We start from the raw sequence: 20,813 nt of genomic DNA, 5'->3' as shown, positions 1-20,813 counted from the left end.
GATATACCCACATACAGTTATAACTGTCACTGACTTTAGTGTTAGTTTCCTTACATTTTGCATTATTCCATTACAATGTTAGTTTATCTTCCTTTCCTCTGTCACATTCATGTGGTTGTTCCTGAGATTCGCTAGCAATAGTGGTTCTTATTAGGCTAACATAATACAAGTTGTACAATAATTTTGGACATGTAGCATATTTGAATCATTATGGAACGCAGACCAAACGTAGCAGTTTAAACCTGAAGCCTGGCACACAGTTCACAATGACTGGACCGTTGTCATCACAGTTCCATGATTAGTGAGGATTATTAGGGTAGATTTATAGACTACTATATAGAGCCTGCTGTTCAACCCCTATTGTATGCCTTTCTCACCTTCCAATATTTAATTGATTAAACAATTGAAAATTGGAACTTTCAGGATGAATCAAACCACTGTATTTTTGATTAATAAATATTTAGTGTGTAAAACCGTTTTTTTTTAAAGTATTATAAATATTTTCCTAAACCTAAATAATACGTTTTTTTTTTTAAATCTACCAATTAGTGCTGAAAAGGAGATGGCTGTGTGTGTATTTACATGGCTTTCTTTAATTGATCTCATAATTTTCTGAACTGTTCTCTCCATATATTGTACTGCGTCTGTTGAGAAAAGGGATTGCTTTATTAGGGGTCTCCAACCCTGTTCCTGGAGGGGTACCCTCCTGTAGGTTTTCACTCCAACCCCAGTTGTAACTAACCTGGTTCCTTTCATTTTCCAGCTACATATTAGAATCAGCTGTATTAGATTAGGGATGCAGTGAAAACCTACAAGACAGTAGCTCTCCAGGAACATGGTTGAAGAGCCCTGCTAAATGTACTGAAAATCCTATTGAATTAAAACTCTATGAGAAAATCTGTTGGCCAGCAAATGGGAGAGAGGGTGATTGGAAAAAAATAGGAAAGGCTTACATTGTCTAAAGTCTGAATCGGCCCTATGAGGTCACCGTTCTTTGCATCACTCCGAGGCTCTCCCGGTGTTACACTAGCCTAAAGAAAACAATCAGCAGAGACAAAGGCCCAACCTCCCCGGCCCAGCTCACAGCCTTACACACGCGATGGCATACCGTTAACACTGACTCACACCTATTAGACAGTAGAACGCATTATGAAATGTTGCACCCACACAGTACATTTGTGGGTGTTGAAGGTCCTGAACTTTCCTAAAAGTACTTTTTCTCTAACAATCAGGAAGTTCGGAAAGATTGACTGAGTAGACAGAGCTTGCCTTGACTGACAGCTCTTTGAACCGTCAAGCAACTCCGATGCAGCTTGATCCGATGCAGCGTTGTAGTAAAATCATCACAAGCAAATAAAGATGATACGCAAAGCAACACATACAACATAATTGTATCAACTATATAATTTTTTTTTTAAATACAGCTTCCATTTGGCATGTCTCTGATGGATGTGTTGACTTGTCAACTGCGTCGGAGTTTTTAACAACCCTTCCCCCCATTTTTGTTCCATGTTGGCTGCAGACCTAGCTAACCAGTAACTAGCTAACACCAGACACAGATGAAAGGGGAAACATAACATAAAAGTATCTTTACCTTTAAATGAATAGGGTAAACATGGAATTGTATATGCTGACACCCTAAAGTGAAATGTTGGTTCCACTGCTACCGAGCTATATAAACCACTCCCCTCTGCAAACATGCCTTCTCTGATGTTAATTATAAGGTGGTACTTATTTAAATTAGGTAAGAGAATATCATGTTAACATTGGTGTATTAAACTTAAGAGTTAAGGCGATGTCACCTTGTCCCTCTTAAGTCTACCCCTTCCTTTTTCGAACATTCTGTTAAAAATCGCGCAACTTTTCAGCGTCCTGCTACTCATGCCAGGAATATAGTATATGCATATGATTAGTATGTGTGGATAGAAAACACGTTAAATCACGGCTGTGACTATAACAGATTGTGTGTTTCATTGAAAAACGCAAGAAAAACTGCTCTCTGAAAGCTAAAAATAATTTCCATAAGTCACTTTCATGGGTTGTTAAAAGGGGACAAAATTTAATATCGACCTGCATGCAATTCATACAAATTCCACACGATGTCGCCATTGTCGTCATTTTCAATGGAATTTTCTGTTGGAAAATCCAACTATCTGGATTCCGTTTCTTCCGGTCTCCACCAGGATGTTTTCAATGTGGACATTGGCAGCCATTGATTTGCAGACGAGGAGCTATTGAATATACATCGCCCTGTAATCATTTTGATAGATTATAAACGTTTACTAATACCTAAAGTTGGATTACAAAAGGATTTCGAAGTGTTTTGTGAAAGTTTATCGTCGACTTTTTTAATTTAAAAAAATGACGCAGCGTTTAAAAACAATGTTTTTTTCTGAATGACACAGCTTCCATAGAAAGCTATTTTGGGTATATATGGACCGATTTAAACGAAAAAAAGACCCAATAGTGATGTTTATGGGGCATATAGGAGTGCCAAGAAAGAAGCTCGTCAAAGGTAATGAATGTTTTATATTTTATTTCTGCGTTTTGTGTTGCGCCGGCTAAGCTATATCTTTGTTTACATCGCATTCAGGCATTTTGGGGTGTTGCATGCTATCAGATAATAGCTTCTCATGCTTTCGCCGAAAAGCATTTTAAAAATCTGACTTGTTGGCTAGGTTCACAACGAGTGTAGCTTTAATTCAATACCCTGCTTGTGAATTTTGATGCACGTTTGAGTTTTAACGAGTACATTTAGCATTTAGCGTAGCGCATTTGCATTTCCAGGTGTCTACTTGAGACATCTGCGTCTCAAGTAGAAGAAAGAAGTTAATAATGACTCCAAGTCTTTGACATGGGGGAGGGGACCAGTAACTTTATGATCATACTTTATCAATGGAGAAGCAACAGTCATTATTCATACTTTGGTTCCTCATACTTTGATCTGGTTTCCTTAAAATATCATCAAATTTCATGAAAAACATGATTTTGACTGTTCATGACAAATGTTGGTGCTGAGGCAAAAAAGTGGTATATTTGAGTGTTGATTCTAGTGGGGTTAACACCATTGTTACCACTGAATGATGTGTCATTTGAATCACAGTGGAATCATTGCCACATGGTGCTGTTGTTACTCAACTGCGTTGAGTTAATTTCCGTTTACATGGGAGGGGGCTCATTATCATATTTCCCATCATCTTTTGTTGCAGGTTGATTTTTAGAATAGTTTGTTTAAATATCTATTTTTCTGCATGTACATTGATGAATTGACCTTAAACTATACAAAGATAAATAACATAAATATTTCTAATCCAATCTGTAAGTGGTTGAACTTATTTCACCCATTATTATGATGGTTGTTCCAGTTTAGATGGTTTAGGGAGTCTTTTTTATCAATCTTACTTACCTTGGCAAATTGCAAAGCTGGCTGGATTTCAATAGAACTAATGTGTTGTGCCAATGTGGCCAACAAACCAGGAGTTTCAGACCACTGTGTTAGTATAAAACTAAGCTATCAGGTAATGTATTGTCATAAACAATACAATTTCAATGATGAAATGTTCACTTAGGCACTTAGTTGGTGAAGGCTACAGGACTGAAAGGCACCCATGGTGTTAGGGACCCAACAATCTTGGGGTGTTCGTTTTGAACACTTCGAAAACTCATTTGAGATGTGTTAAAATACAAATCACTAATTTGCTGTGCAGGTTCCCTTAAAACCAGTTATGCATTAGTGGGCGCTCTTTTCATTTTTGGATAAAAAAACGTTCCCGTTTTAAACAAGATATTTTGTCACGAAAAGATGCTCGACTATGAATATAATTGACAGCTTTGGAAAGAAAACACTCTGACGTTTCCAAAACTGCAAAGATATTGTCTGTGAGTGCCACAGAACTAATGCTGCAGGCGAAACCAAGATGAAATTTCATACAGGAAGTACCCCAGATTTGGAATGCATTGTGTTCCAATGTCTCCTTATATGGCTGTGAATGCGCCAGGAATGAGCCTACACTTTCTGTCGTTTCCCCAAAGTGTCTGCAGCATTGTGACGTATTTGTAGGCAGCATATCATTGGAAGATTGACCATAAGAGACTACATTTACCAGGTGCCCGCATGGTGTCCTCCGTCAAAATTATTGCGTAATCTCCAGCTGCGTGCATTTTTCCATTTGGTTCAGAGGAGAAACCAAACTGCCAGGAATGATTTATCATCGAATAGATACGTGAAAAACACCTTGAGGATTGATTCTAAACAACGTTTGCCATGTTTCTGTCGATATTATGGAGTTAATTTGGAAAAAAGTTCGGCGTTGTAATGACTGAATTTTCTGGGTTTTTTCTTAGCCAAACGTGATGAACAAAACGGAGCAATTTCTCCTACACAAATAATATTTTTGGAAAAACTGAACATTTGCTATCTAACTGAGAGTCTCCTCATTGAAAACATCTGAAGTTCTTCAAAGGTAAATGATTTTATTTGAATGCTTTTCTTGTTTTTGTGAAAATGTTGCCTGCTGAATGCTAGGCTTAATGCTATGCTAGCTATCAATACTCTTACACAAATGCTTGTGTAGCTATGGTTGAAAAGCATATTTTGAAAATCTGAGATGACAGTGTTGTTAACAAAAGGCTAAGCTTGTGAGCCAATATATTTATTTCATTTCATTTGCGATTTTCATGAATAGTTAACGTTGCGTTATGCTAATGAGCTTGAGGCTATGATTACGCTCCCGGATACGGAATTGCTCGAAGCTAGAGGTTAAGGGTGGGTTGAACCAAAATGGTTTACGTTAATCTAGGATTAGAGTTAATCTAGGTTTTGTAAATCTATGTTTTTAATTCATCAGAGATGTGTTGTACCACTTAATTTTAAATATGGATCAGTAAATCCAGATCAGTATTAAACTACAGTGCCTTGCAAAAGTATTCACCCCACTTTGCAAATTTCCTATTTTGTTGCCTTACAACCTGGAATTAAAATGCATTTTTGGGGGGGTTGTATTATTATTATTGTAAAGCAAACAAGAAATAAGATGACAACTGAAAAATAGAGCGTGCATTCCAAGACATTTAAATATTTCCCCTTAAACCACACGAGTGTTGCTTTAGCAGTATGAGCAGGGTCATTATCTTGCTGGAAAGTGAACCTCCGTCACAGTCTAAAATCTCTGCTAGACTGAAACAGGTTTCCCTCTAGAATACAGTGCCTTGCGAAACTATTCGGCCCCCTTGAACTTTGCGACCTTTTGCCACATTTCAGGCTTCAAACATAAAGATATAAAACTGTATTTTTTTGTGAAGATTCAACAACAAGTGGGACCGAATCATGAAGTGGAACGACATTTATTGGATATTTCAAACTTTTTTAACAAATCAAAAACTGAAAAATTGGGCGTGCAAAATTATTCAGCCCCCTTAAGTTAATACTTTGTAGCGCCACCTTTTGCTGCAATTACAGCTGTAAGTCGCTTGGGGTATGTCTCTATCAGTTTTGCACATCGAGAGACTGAAATTGTTTCCCATTCCTCCTTGCAAAACAGCTCGAGCTCAGTGAGGTTGGATGGAGAGCATTTGTGAACAGCAGTTTTCAGTTCTTTCCACAGATTCTCAATTGGATTCAGGTCTGGACTTTGACTTGCCCATTCTAACACCTGGATATGTTTATTTTTGAACCATTCCATTGTAGATTTTGCTTTATGTTTTGGATCATTGTCTTGTTGGAAGACAAATCTCCGTCCCAGTCTCAGGTCTTTTGCAGACTCCATCAGGTTTTCTTCCAGAATGGTCCTGTATTTGGCTTCATCCATTTTCCCATCAATTTTAACCATCGTCCCTGTCCCTGCTGAAGAAAAGTATGCCCAAACCATGATGCTGCCACCACCATGTTTGACAGTGGGGATGGTGTGTTCAGGGTGATGAGCTGTGTTGCTTTTGCGCCAAACATAACGTTTTGCATTGTTGCCAAAAAGTTAAATTTTGGTTTCATCTGACCAGAGCACCTTCTTCCCATGTTTGGTGTGTCTCCCAGGTGACTTGTGGCAAACTTTAAACAACACTTTTTTATGGATATCTTTAAGAAATGGCTTTCTTCTTGCCACTCTTCCATAAAGGCCAGATTTGTGCAATATACGACTGATTGTTGTCCTATGGACAGAGTCTCCCACCTCAGCTGTAGATCTCTGCAGTTCATCCAGAGTGATCATGGGCCTCTTGGCTGCATCTCTGATCAGTCTTCTCCTTGTATGAGCTGAAAGTTTAGAGGGACGGCCAGGTCTTGGTAGATTTGCAGTGTTCTGATACTCCTTCCATTTCAATATTATCGCTTGCACAGTGCTCCTTGGGATGTTTAAAGCTTGGGAAATCTTTTTGTATCCAAATCCGGCTTTAAACTTCTTCACAACAGTATCTCGGACCTGTCTGGTGTGTTCCTTGTTCTTCATGATGCTCTCTGCGCTTTTAACGGACCTCTGAGACTATCACAGTGCAGGTGCATTTATACGGAGACTTGATTACACACAGGTGGATTGTATTTATCATCATTAGTCATTTAGGTCAACATTGGATCATTCAGAGATCCTCACTGAACTTCTGGAGAGAGTTTGCTGCACTGAAAGTAAAGGGGCTGAATAATTTTGCACGCCCAATTTTTCAGTTTTTGATTAGTTAAAAAAGTTTGAAATATCCAATAAATGTTGTTCCACTTCATGATTGTGTCCCACTTGTTGTTGATTCTTTACAAAAAAATACAGTTTTATATCTTTATGTTTGAAGCCTGAAATGTGGCAAAAGGTCGCAAAGTTCAAGGGGGCCGAATACTTTCGCAAGGCACTGTATCCCTGTATTTAGTGCCATCCATCATTCCTTCAATTCTGACCAGTTTCCCAGTCCCTGCTGATGAAAATAATCCCCACAGCATGATGCTGCCACCACTATGCTTCACTGTGGGGAAGTTGTTCTCAGGGTGATGAGAGGTGTTGGGTTTGTGCCAGAAATAGCATTTTCATTGATGGCCAAAGAGCTCAACTTTAGTCTCATTTGACCAGAGTACCTTCTTCCAAATGTTTTTTGGGGAACACCAAATGTGTTCGCTTATTTCTTTCTTTAAGCAATGGCTTTTTTTCTGGCCACTCTTCCATAAACCCAACTCTGTGGAGTGTACGGCTTAAAGTGGTCCTATGGACAGATCCTCCAATCTCCACTGTGGAGCTTTGCAGTTCCTTGAGGGTTATCTTTGTTCTTTTTTTTTTGCCTCTGATTAATGACCTCCGTAAGTGGTACAACACATCTCTGAATAATTATAAACATATTTACAAAACCTAGATTAGCTCTAATCCTTAATATAGTCTGTGAGTTTGTGGGTGGCCCTTTCTTGGCAGATTTGTTGTGGTGCCATATTCTTTCCATTTCTTAATAATGGATTTAATCCCCATTAACCATGGGATGTTCAAAGTTTCAGATATTTTTTCATAACCCAACCCTGATCTGTACTTCTCCACAACTTTGTCCCTGACCTGTTTGGAGCGCTCCTTGGTTTTCATGGTGCCGCTTGCTTGGTGGTGCCCCTTGCTTAGTGGTGTTGCAGACTCTGGGGCCTTTCAGAACAGGTGTATATATACTGAGATCATAGGACAGATCATGTGACACTTAGATTGCACACAGGTGGACTTTATTTAACTAATTATGTTTCAGTTCCCTGGACCTGAAGTCAGGGTATTGGTAAGTAGCAATGGACGAGGAGAGCAAGGCCAAGATGGTAGTCATCACTCCGAGAGGCCTATACCAGATCAAAGCAATGGCCGACTGCTGGTGATACCTTCCAGCACCTAATGGAGAAAGTTCTGGGGAACCTGAGAGGACAGATCTGTTGATATTATCGTGTTCTCTCCCAACCCAAAGCAACGTGTGAAATAATTGGAGACTGTGTTCTCAAAACTTCATGAGGCTAATCTGACACTTAACCTTATTATTGAATTGACAAACTATGTTCCCGTTGTTTTTCTTGCTGTATGTCGTCTTCATACATATATTAAGTGTGATTGTTTTGGTGTTTTTCTTTGACCCACACAAATGGGTCAAAAGACGTGACTTAAACAGGAAGCAATTTTGCCGCGATTCAAATGTATACCGTGGATATGAACAAATTAATGTGATATTTTGTAAAGGTCTGGGTGTAGCTGGTGCAGAGGAGTCAGGCGCAGGACAGCAATTTTACTCAAAATTACCAATTACATGTAGTACTACCAAGCCCACACAAAAGGACCGAAATACATCAAACAAACACGCACAAAAACTATGGGGAAAAGAGGGTTAAATAATGAACATGTAATTGGGGAATTGAAACCAGGTGTGTAAAACAAAGACAAAACAAATGGAAAATGAAAAGTGGATCGGCGATGGCTAGAAGACCGTTGACGTCAACTGCCGAATGCTGCCTGAACAAGGAGAGGGACCAACTTCGGCGGAAGTCGTGACATATTTGAGGTTCTCTCTCTCTAATTGCTAGTACAATGTACACACACATATTTACAGTTTATGAGTCTGTGATATGGGGGTTGTTTATTTTGACATTACAAGGAAAAGAGACCGAGAGACAGACAGACGTGTCAGTTTACAGAAGGAAGGAGAGGGAGGGAAGGGAGGGTTTTACAAGCTAACATGCATGATGCTGTTGAGGCAGGTCAAACCTGCAGTCTAACTTTTTATTGGGTAGTTTTTATTTCCCTCAATTTTGTCACTATAATTAATCAGATGTCTGGGTTGGATAGGCACGCAACGGCCTGGTTCAAGACCTTTGCTTGGCTAAATGCTTTGTTAGGTGTATTACTGTATAAATAGTTACCATGTGTTTTTTCATAACATAACACTTTTCTAGGTAAAGTTTAATTCAAGTAAAGTGGTCGCGGTATGTATCCTGACTTGAAAGGAGACAGCAGGCAGAGAGAATGCATAGCATCAATTATGGTTAGACCTTTGTAAATATAATTGGGGATAGTTTGATTTAAATATAGCAGAAGCATATAACTCACCAACATTTGATTTGATTAATATCACCTTTCCCCGAACTGATACATGTTGGCCTAATTTTCTTTATTCCACTGTGGAAATCAATCTTCAGCAAAATAATTGCTTTATGTAATATTCTGTGATATCTATTCAGGGATGTTAACAACAAGTTTGTGTATTTGAATTGGGATTTCATTTGCTGAGTTTTGGGAAAACTTCCCAGACACACCTGCACAGCAGATTCTCCAGTCTTAAATCAACACTAAGCATTTTAAATGTAACCCTGGACCAGTGTCCAGGTCCACACTTTTTAGTGTTTAACACACTGCTTAGTGTCAGGATACAAGCCTTATTTGCAAATTTACCAGAACGCCTTTCGAGTGAATTGTAGCGTTAACAGCCATGACTCTATTTGTTAGTGACAGAGACATAGTGTCACGTTCGTCGAAAGGATAGGACCAAGGTGCAGCGTGGTATGCGTACATTCTCTTTATTGTAAGAATGAACACTGAACAGACTAACAAAATAACAACCGAAATGTGACGCTATACGATATAGTGCTGACAGGCAACTACACATAGTCAAGATCCCACACCAGAAAGTGGGGAAAAGGCCTGCCTAAATATGATCCCCAATAAGAGACAACGATAAACAGCTGTCTCTGATTGGGAACCACATCAGGCCAACATAGATATACAAAAACCCCCAGACCTACAAAAACCCTAGACATACAAAAAACTAGAGTACCCACCCTAGGCACACCCTGACCTAGCCAAAATATATAGAAAACAGAGATATCTAAGGTCAGGGCGTGACACAGTGTAGTTGCTGCATTTAACAACATTCAGTCCTGCATCCTTGACCAAGTAAGAGCCTAAGTAAATATGTTATCATCATTCAAATTTCATTATTTAAAGCTACAACATCTAACTTTTCAAGCAAGTCTAAGTATCAGTAGATCTGTTATATGTGTGCTATTTCTATGCTTCCCATTCTTATTTTTTGTTTTGTACGCCAGCTTCAAACAGCTGAAAATACAATATTTTGAATTATGGGAAATAATTATTTTTCCCAGCAGTTCAGATGGTAAAATTATTTTCTACACAATGACTGCTTGTTTTGTCACATTAATTGAAATTAGGCAAACAGCAAATGGCCGAGAGATTTCTGCATAGCGCACCTTTAACACTATACAACACATATTGCATGGTTTACAGGCAATATCAGGCCTGCAAAATGATGTGTAATTCCTATTGATTCAGCCAGAGCGTCAAATTCCAGTTGGAATTTTCTAATCACTTGCATTCAGAATGACTGACAGGTTATGAAAACAAAATCAAAAGTATCAAAAACTGGAACACCAATTTCAGTAACGATAAATCCAGGTAAAATATTGGATTAGTTTAGAAAAATTGATTTTATTCATATTTGAGTAGCATAAGGTTAAATAATCTATCAATGTACATGCAAAAACATAGACTTTGAAAAAAGTTTTAGAAATCGACCTGCAATAGGGCATGCTAGTATGTATGATAATGATGGGCGTGGTTTTGGTTTAACACTGCTTATTTAACACCAACTCTGGGGTACTTTAACACCAATGAGTGTTTATTTAACACTTAGAGTTAATTAAACACCTGAATAAACACTAGAAATGTTACAATGAAAAATCAACACTAGGGAACACTGGCCAATTTGCTGTGTGGTCTTCATGATGCATATGCTGCGATTACAGCCTCTTCGTCTCCTTCCTCCCCCTCTGACCAGGTCTATCTGTCAATCTGTCTGTCTCCATGACAAACTCACCTGTTCATTATGTTTGTGAAAGTACTTAACAATGTCTGAGACTTAATGACTTACGATGTGGTCTGTACTTTTTTCGGTCCATTCTTCCTTTTTTTGTCTTTCATGTGAGCTGTCCTTCATGTGTGCGTGTGTTGACTTACTCCCTATACATCCATGGTCGCTGGGCTGGGTACTGTACTGTAAACCAACAGTCTGCTGTTTGGGCCCAGAGACAGACACACACACGTTCCCAACTGCACACGCACACTGGAAGAGATTAGGCCCTGTCTCCAATCGAACTTCCTTCCGATGCTTAATTATATGAAAATAGGAAATACAACTGGATCAATATCGAATAGCACTAATTTCAAACAGTAGCATCTGCCGAGGAGTTTCAGCATGTTTCTAATTGCACTCACATTACCAGTGAACCATGTTTGACCATACCTTTTAGTGCAGTGGGCTAATATCAGTAATAAACCGGATTTGAGGCTGTTTGTTTTTTAGAAATTATGAAAAATATTAATAACATTCCACCCATGAGGTCACTAGGTAATTTGACTGCAGGAAAGGGCTACAGCAGAAAGATGAACAAGATCAACTTTTTATAAATGAAAGTAAACGTTTGTGTATACACTACCATTCAAAAGTTTGGGGTCATTTAGAAATGTCCTTGTTTTTGAAAGAAAATACAATTTTCTGTGCATTAAAATTCCCATTGCCCATTGTTCCTCAACTGTAGTGTATGATATAACATGTTGTAGCTCTGAGACTCTACTTTATCCAATGTAAAAAACACAATTTCAAATTTTGCTACATAAAACCAATTTGAGCCGGTCGGTGACATATGTGAAATTCATTTGTTTTTTCTCTGAGGGTGATTATGCATGCCTGTTTAGCATGTTATTTTGACATTAACAGTTTGCAAACTATGTAAAAAGAAACATTGAGTTAATAAAGCCACATACAAACATGGTCTCTTTATTGCTTTCTTGAGTAAGGCAGCTCCAGAATGCAGGTGTTTCAGCCTGGCTCAGTGCTTTCTGTGGTGGTAAGGCGCGTAGGGGTTGGCAATGTTCACTAGGTCCGCTGTGATTGGCTCAGTGTTCTGTAACTCGTGGGGACACTATGTAACCGCAAAATCTACAGAGAGAGCATGAAAATTCCCTTAGGTGCTGCCATAGAGTTACATTAGAAGTGCACATCCAATAAGGTTCATGGTCATTGGGCACAGATAAAATTAATCACGTTACGTAGCTTTGATTGGGGTAGCTTAGATTGGACTGATCATGCCAACATCATACATTCAAAATCTTATTTAGCAGTCATCATCATGAATCAAGTCGACAATATACTGGCAAATCCTTTTCAATCCTTGTCATATGAACAGAAATTATACATAAAATGTATCGGTGCTCATCGGCCATTGGACATAAACAACAAGTTGGAAATCGCAAATTCAACAATTAGTAGTTTGGAAGGAATCAGTGCCTAACTGCAAGCATTGCAAAGCAATCACTTACCTGCTATTCAGTGGAGTGGGTCTATGGTCCAAGTCTGGGTTTAATAGTCTCTTTTCCAAGCTTAAAAGGATGAACATTCAACACCGTGGTCCAGAAAAGGTTGCATACATTGGCCATGATGACATCTGCCATGTTCAAAACAACTGTTAACTCGGAACTGGGACATCTCAGATTTCAGTGAGTTCAAGACAACTGGGAACTCAGAAAAATAATAGATCAGACTGGGAAAATACATTTTGAGGGGGCATCCAACTCAGAATTCCATGTTGGGACCTTAGGCCTCTTTCTAGAGCTCCTACCTAAAGATCGCTGACGTCATTATTAAACCTTGTTCCCAGTTGTCTTGAAAGCACCATAAATTCAGAGAATGCCAGACTTTGATGACAACATTTGATGACAAAATTTGCTCACAAGGACCGTCGCGCCACCTTCCTGTTCAGGTGAGAATAGCACAACAAGGCGAGTCCAGAAATGTCTTGTATGCTGCTGCATAAATTATGGTATATGCCAGGGAGATATGTATACTGTAGCTAAGAAGGTAATAATAGTGCCTCACTCTAATAATTTGGTCCCCTTCCCCGTCATAACTTAGCCTACTGTTCTGACGGCGCACATGTGGCCAAAAGCCTATTTTAGAGAAATGTCATCATTGAATATTGTAAGAGCTTTCATTGTCTGCTTATATGCCCCCTTTATTATCCTACTGTTCTGACTTGGTGTATAGGGAGAATACTGTAAGCACGGCCCATGTTCTGCATTCTGTCACTGTACATTTCAAAAGTGCTGAACAAATCGTTATATTGACTACGGCCGTCCTAGCTCGCTCATTAATGTCTTCATCTAATTTATGGATTGCCTCTTATCCCCTCTTTGCAATGAATGTATTGTTTAGTGTTGTGTTGCTGTGCTGGCATGCATAAAAAAAAGTGTTTTCCTACCATGATTTACATGCTAAAATCGCCACTGCACCAGAATAAGACGCTCAATATTTATTATGCATGCCAGCAAAGGAGCATCAAGATCACTGTACACTTTCACCACCCTGTGAAGTTCATAACTTATTTCAAGGTAGCCTTATAAACGACATGGTTTCCCGAGTCGTAGTTGGATAACTACACACCATGTCATCGTGTGACTCCAAGCTTACTTCGATATGATGGTTGTTATATCAATATTTGCATGAAGGCGTTTCCACCGCCATTCTTGCATGATTAGTTTTACTGACACAAAAAGATCACACCATGTCAAACAAACGATCTGTCTGCATTTATAACATTTTACCAAAACATACTGCCCTATCACAGCTGTAGTGATTTGTATATACAGTATGACTTTGCTCACATAAAAAGACTAGAAGTCAACTTCTTTTCTTCTTTTTTTTTTACATTTCCCATTTGGCATGTTTATTGTGATGTGTTTGGAATGACCCTTCCACCCCTTCTGTTCTATGCTGGTTAAAGACCTGGCTAGCCAGTAACCAGTTAATTAACACCAGACACAGATGAAAAGGGAAACATTTAAATATCTTCACCATAGATTAACATTGTAAACTGTAAATTATATTTACTGACACCCTATAGTTAAATGTTGGCTAAAGTATAGTAGCTACCTGGCTATATAAACCACTCCCCTCCACAAAACACACCTTCCCCAATGTTGGTTACAAGGCCGTACTTATTTAAATTATGTACGAGAATATCATATTACCATTGGTGTAACGGAGACACTGAGTCAAGAAGCAGGTGATGCGTTTAATGAAACGAGACAACACACCTGAACCGAGACAACACACCTGAACCGAGACAACATAACAGTGGCAGTAATGCATGAATGCAGGAACAAGACCAACTGAGGAAGAAACCCAAGGGAGTGACAGATAAAGGGGAGCTAATCAGGAAGGTAATGGAGCCAAGGTGAGTATCATAATGATCTGCAGATGCATGTAATGATGGATGCCAAGTGTGCCTAATGATGGATCGCAGGTTAGGACCGGTGTTTAGTATACCGGCAATGTCAAATGCCGGGAAGGTAGGAGCGGGAGTAGATGTGACAATTGGTCTGTTAAACTGAGAGTTAGGGGGATGACACACTATCCCCTTAATAATCCCGCCTCCTGAATCCAAGCGTTTGACATGGGGGAGGGGACCTTAAGATAAAACTATGTCGTACTTTGGTCATCATGCTTTGATCTGGTTTTATCCCAATATCATCCTATTTAATGAAAAATGTAATTTTGACTGTTCATGACCTTTAATAAAAATTGATTACCGTAAAATGGATTACAGTAGTTGCACTGTAAAATGAATTACAGTGACTTACTGGTCTTTTGAGCCCAGTAAGTTACTGTCAATATTACAGGAAATGTTTTAGAGTGTAGGTGAGATATAAATAAGCTGAATATTGATGTTATCCCCTTGCAACTCTGAGCTTGTTTGCTGGCTTGTTTCAGTCAGCCAATATTCACCGGCTTGTTTTAAGCATTAATGCTTTAATTGCAGGTCGACATGGCCCTAAAGATAGGTGTTCCACCACTACTCTCATCAATAGAAAAAATAAAGTGGTGGAGGGGAAGTGTATGTGGGGTAGTGGTTGTGTGTTCCCTCTCCCGGTCAGAGACAGGGTGTGAAAATAGTGCTTGGGAGCCCTACTGTCAGGGAACGGGGAGAGAGGGAGGGAACCAAAGCATCTCGTGCAAACCACTATGCGTGAGTGTAGTGTTTTGGATCCTATTTCAAGTTTAGACAGAAATGGTCTAAATGGCTGTCAGGTAAACAGAGCAGCTTGTGGCAGGCAAGAAGAGAGTGTGCTGCAGGTACTGATTTAGCGCTTTGTAAGCTTACATAAAAAAATTGCCTACAGTGCTGCTTAATGGAGATAGTTTGTCGTTCCTATCACACATAACTGCTGCATTGTCTTTTTGTGCAGACCAAAGATCAGTATCCCTGGGTATAGTGCTCAGAAAGTCCTTTCATGTAAGGTCCCCCTTGGCCCTAACCTGCACAAAACTGTCCTCCCAACCCCTGAAATTGGCCAAAGAGAAAAGAAGAGAGGCTTTACCATTATTGTCCATGCACTGGAATGCTTGGGGACACCAGAATGACCCAGAATGGTCACCTTACAGTCGTCGCTGTGCATTCTTGGTTCCAGGGGAGCGGCTCCTGCTTTAACACCGTTCACCTGTGGATCACCTGTACTTCACCTCCCTCCCTAATTACTTTAATTATATCCTTGCTTGCTAGGTTTCATTTATTTATGCGTCACTTTTTTTCTCTGTTGGTTTGGCAGGGCGTGAGCATCACCTCAGGTAGGAACGCAGGGGAACCCAGAATAGCAACAAGAGGCTTGGTCCTGGTTCTCTCATGTAACAGCTTTCTTATTTCTATTTATTTATATTGGTGGAGATGAAAGCTGAGTATGAAGGTTGATGTTCAGCAAACCACACTTATGAAAGCCTTATCCAAGACAATCCCAGTGTGCTGTGTTTGTGCAAAGGCATTTATTACATGCGTGTGAGTCATTTTGAGCAACTCGAAACACAACTCTACAGATGGACTATCCGGACTATCCAATTAAAGTGTGACTGTTTGCTTCGCAGACTTAATTTATTACCCCTTTTACAGTGTTGGATATACATTACACCAACTTGTGGGTGCGAGACCTGGAGAGGCCTATAAGCCACAGTGTCTCGCACTCACTGTGAAATTTGGTGGAGGATCGGTGATGATCTGGGGGTGCTTCAGCAAGGCTGGAATCTGGCAGATTTGTCTTTGTGAAGTACGCATGAATCAAGCCACGTAAAAGGTGTCCCGGAAGAAAATTTGCTTCCTTCTGCTCTGACAATGTTCCCCAACTCTGAGAATTGTTTTTTTCAGCAGGACAATGCTCCATGCACACACAGCCAGGTGAATCAATGTGTGGATTTAGGACCACCAGATCAAGACCCTGTCATTGCCAGCCCAATCTCCAGACCTGAACCCCATTGAAAACCTCTGGAATGTGATCTAGAGGAAGCTGGATGGTCACAAGCCATCAAACAAAGCCGAGCTGCTTGAATTTTTGTGCCAGTAATGGCATAAAGTCACCCAACGTGTGTGTGTGTGTGTGTGTGTGTGTGTGTGTGTGTGTGTGTGTGTGTGTGTGTGTGTGTGTGTGTGTGTGTGTGTGTGTGTGTGTGTGTGTGTGTGTGTGTGTGTGTGTGTGTGTGTGTGTATACTGTATGCATGTATAAACATCAGCAAGAGAACTCACTGTGTGGGAACTTTGTTCTGTAAATGTAAAGTGTCCAAGTGTTGCTGATTATACTGAATGGACTGGAATCCAAATTAAAAAAGTTGGAGTGAAAGAAAATGGAGCGACAGAGCAAGAAAGAAAAATGCTTAGAGGACCGCGTTGTTGGATAATAACCGCTAACTATCTAAATTTGAAGCTATCAACTAAATGGGATGCGTGCATTGCATTGCTCCACTGGCTGATGTGCATGTAGTAACAGTGGAGGCTGCTGAGAGGAGGACAAATCACAGTAACGCCTGTAATGGAGTCAGAGGATTGGTATCAACCACATGAGAAACACTTTTGGTACCATTCCATTGACTCCATTCCGGCCAATATTATGACCTGTCCTCCCCTGAGAAGTACGCTGTCTTACACACTCACGCTCACACCCACTGGTGTGCTCACACATGCAGGTGCACGTATGCAGGCATACACACACTAATAAACACATCTGTACCGTATGCATAAGGCGACAGGTAGCCTAGAGTTTTGGGCCAGTTAACCGAAAGGTCGACGGTTCAAGTCCCCGACTTACCCCTAATTCCTCCTGTAAGTGGCTTTGGATAAGTGTGTCTGATAAATGACAAATGTAAATACGTACACTTATCATGAATAGCTCAAATGTGGTTGGAATTAGTTAGACATGCCTAACCTTGATGAACACGGTTTTGTAGAGACAGTCCCCATTCTTAGGCATAGTGAAGCATGTTCACTATCAGCAGGGCCTGTTAAACACTAAATCTACTGCAGGAAATCTAGAGAATCTCTGCTACAGCCCTCCCTCTGTGGCTCACACACACTCCTCTGACCTATTCACGTAGAACTCTATTCACGCAGAACTAGTTTATTTAAAGAGAGGGATAAGGGATGGCACCCTTCACTCAGAGAGAAGAAAGAAAACAGAAATGAGAGAGGTAGAAAGTCATCCACAGACGAGCAGGCAGAGATGCGCCTATTTTTAGACATTTAAATGCAGGCGTGGATTCCCCCAATGATGGATTTTTACATTATTTACATTCCACTCGTGTCAAGAGATTTCTCTTCTCTAACGCAATTCCAACTCCGACACTGCCAAAACAACCGCTAGGCGGATGTCAACTAAATCTCAAAAGCTGTTCTAGAAATGTGCCAATTTAGCACACAAACTTTCACACATTATACAAGCATTCTTTTTGGTTCTGATTCTCTCTCTGTGTGTGTGTGTGTGTGTGTGTGTGTGTGTGTGTGTGTGTGTGTGTGTGTGTGTGTGTGTGTGTGTGTGTGTGTGTGTGTGTGTGTGTGTGTGTGTGTGTGTGTGTGTGTGTGTGCGTGCGTGCGTATGTAGTTTTTTTCTTCTTGAAAACTTTGTTCTGCACTTTTAGGGCCATTTCTAACTAAAACAAACCACAAGCTTTAACAATGATGGAGGCATTGGGCAAGATGATCTTCAGGTAATGGGGATTCCAAAACACCCACATTCAGCCTTATGGGTGAAAGGCTCCAACCGTGTATTGTTCATTGTTTTGTTTCCTCAATTGACCCCTCATGTATCCTCTGAGCACACTCTCCACTCACTGCATCGTGTTACTAAGCGTGCAGCATTATCCCTTAAGGAAAAACAAAGCAGAACACCTTCAGAGCTATTCAATTGGGAAATTATGCGTAAATGTACATGGTACCGATTTCACTGTAAACAAGTGGGCTGTGATTTGGCCAATGTTGGAATGAATGGTGTCGCTTCATCTTCACGTAAGAAAATGGGGACACAACAACAGTCGAGAAAACAGGTGCACTCGCTCTCTCACGCCAGATCTGTCCCACACAGTTGTGTTGCCATCTGAGCAGAGTGTATGTAATCAAAACCAACACGCGCACGCACGCATGCACGCACTCATGCACACACACACACTGAAAAGATTTGGCATGACCATAGGTCCCCAGATCCTCAAAAAGTTACAGCTACACCTACAGCTGCACCATCGAGAGCATCCTGACCAGTTGCATCACCGCCTGCTATGACAACTGCTCGGCATCCGACCGTAAGGCGCTACACAGGGTAGTGCGTATAGCCCAGTACATCACTGGGGCCAAGCTTCCTGCCATCCAGGACCTATATACGATGCAGTGTATATAGGACCAAGCAACTGTCAAAAGCTCCAGTCACCTAAGTCATAGACTGTTCGCACCGATACCGCACTGCAAGCGGTACTGGAGTGCCATGTCTAGGTCCAAAAGGCTCCTAAACAGCTTCTACCCCCAAGCCATAAGACTGCTGAACAATGAATCAAATGGCCACCCGGACAATTTGCATTGACCTCCCCTTTGTTTTTACTCTGCTGCTACTTGCTGTATAATATCTATGCGTAGTCACTTTACCCCTACCTACATCTACAAATTACCTCGACTAACCTGTACCCCCACACATAGACTCGGTACAGGCACCCTCTGTAAACTCAATCAGAGTGTACACATTGTTCGTTGTGCAATTACAATTACTGACTCAGTGGTAGGCATTTTCAATTCCAACAAAATACTTTCACTGATATTACTACACTATAAATCGTGTCTTATCATTTGTGTGACCTAACCAGAGTATACAAGTTTTGTGTGTATCTGTGTTGTGCCTTCATATCAGTAAAAATATATATATTATCTAATTCATTGATTGTTTTAAATGCCCATAAAAGTGTGTTAAATGTGTACATTTTTCTGTTTTAAAAAGAGTGACTCGGCCAGCAGCAAGAGCTCCGCGGTCGCATAGGATTTTATTTTTTTATTTTTTGCTATGAGGGAGAACTGCCCCAATGAAATCGCAGGACTTCAAAGCATAAATTTTAACAGCACAAAGTTAATGGACCATCCTGGGGTGCTCAAATGTGGGATCAGTAATAACTTCGGAATGAGTCTCTCGTGCAAGACAGCTTACTTCTTCTGCAAGTGAGACTTAATCTGCTCTATCAGGTACAGCTGGCATTAAAGCAAAAAGCTCATTGTAATGACCTTGTAAATAAATATTCATAACAGCCACGGGAGCCTGGGACATGATGAACCGGACACCTACAGCCAACAAGAGTCGAAGGACAGAGAGATGCACTAGCTAGAACCTTCTCATCACGGATCCGGCAGGACAAAAAAGCATGACTGTGGTTGGCCAATTTGATTGCTTCCCCCATTGTGATCATCATATTCTACTGTAGGTTGTCTGGACTAAAACAGCATAAAACCGGGTGTATCACAAAGCATGATGAAATGAATTTGCCAGCTACAGTAAATTTCAGAAATATTAAGAAATATTCATGTCAATTTTTTCGTCAAATTAACCAGTTTTCTACCTTTGATTAGCAACTATAGCAAGCTCTATAGCTAGCTGGTAGCTTGCTATCTAGTTAGCTCCCATGCCATTATAAAGTATATCTAAGCTAATATACGACTAACAAAAAAATATTCATTTATTTCAGAACAAAAGTTAACTGGCTAGCACATCATGCTAGCCAGTTAGACAATGTGTTTTCACTTATTGCATCTGCATGCTTGTTGCGGTCTCCTTGGTGCACTCGTTCGTTCGTGAGCTGGCTGCTCATTCTAAATGGTATAATCTAATCTGTTCAAAACAGTGACGGCAAGTGTGGCGGTGGTCATTTGTTGTTTTTTTATGTAAAAGGGAAATATGTATGCTGTTATTCAAATACACACATCACTTTATATATCTTCTCAAAGAAACTACAGGTAGTTTAAAAACATGGCATTACAGTTCTGTAATGCTGCTTTATTGAAAGTCTCCAACCACCACCACCCCCAGCAATCATCTGAGCTGTTTATTATTAGTTTAGAAACACTCTCAACGCTCTATCAACACCAGAGGAAGGCTGTTCAACCTCATCCGGATCGTGGTTTTGCTTGAATAAGGCCATATAATCTAGCAGGTTTGCACTGACCCAAAACATTCTCTGTCTGAATCTGTCTGTAAGCAGCACTGTTTATGTATTTTGTCCGCCCCTTCACTCAGAATTGCTGGAAACACTTTTGTTTTGTGGAAACCCTCATCCAGATGGGAGTTACAGACCTGAAGCAGCTGTAACTCTATCCAGACATTAGGCTCGGGGCGTGTACTGTTACTGTAGTTCTGGCTCCAGTTTGAGCATAGCCCTTTTCCTACTGTAAACCGAATCCTGAAACATAGGTCTTTAGTTTATTGAGTTACAGTGCACTCGGAAAGTGTTCGGACCCCTTGAGTTTTTCCACATTTTGTTA

The sequence above is a fragment of the Oncorhynchus clarkii genome, chromosome 4 (assembly GCF_045791955.1).
Source record: "Oncorhynchus clarkii lewisi isolate Uvic-CL-2024 chromosome 4, UVic_Ocla_1.0, whole genome shotgun sequence".
NCBI classification, from domain to species: domain Eukaryota; kingdom Metazoa; phylum Chordata; class Actinopteri; order Salmoniformes; family Salmonidae; genus Oncorhynchus; species Oncorhynchus clarkii.
The sequence above is the reverse complement of the archived record's forward strand: the minus strand, read 5'-3'. Positions refer to the sequence as shown.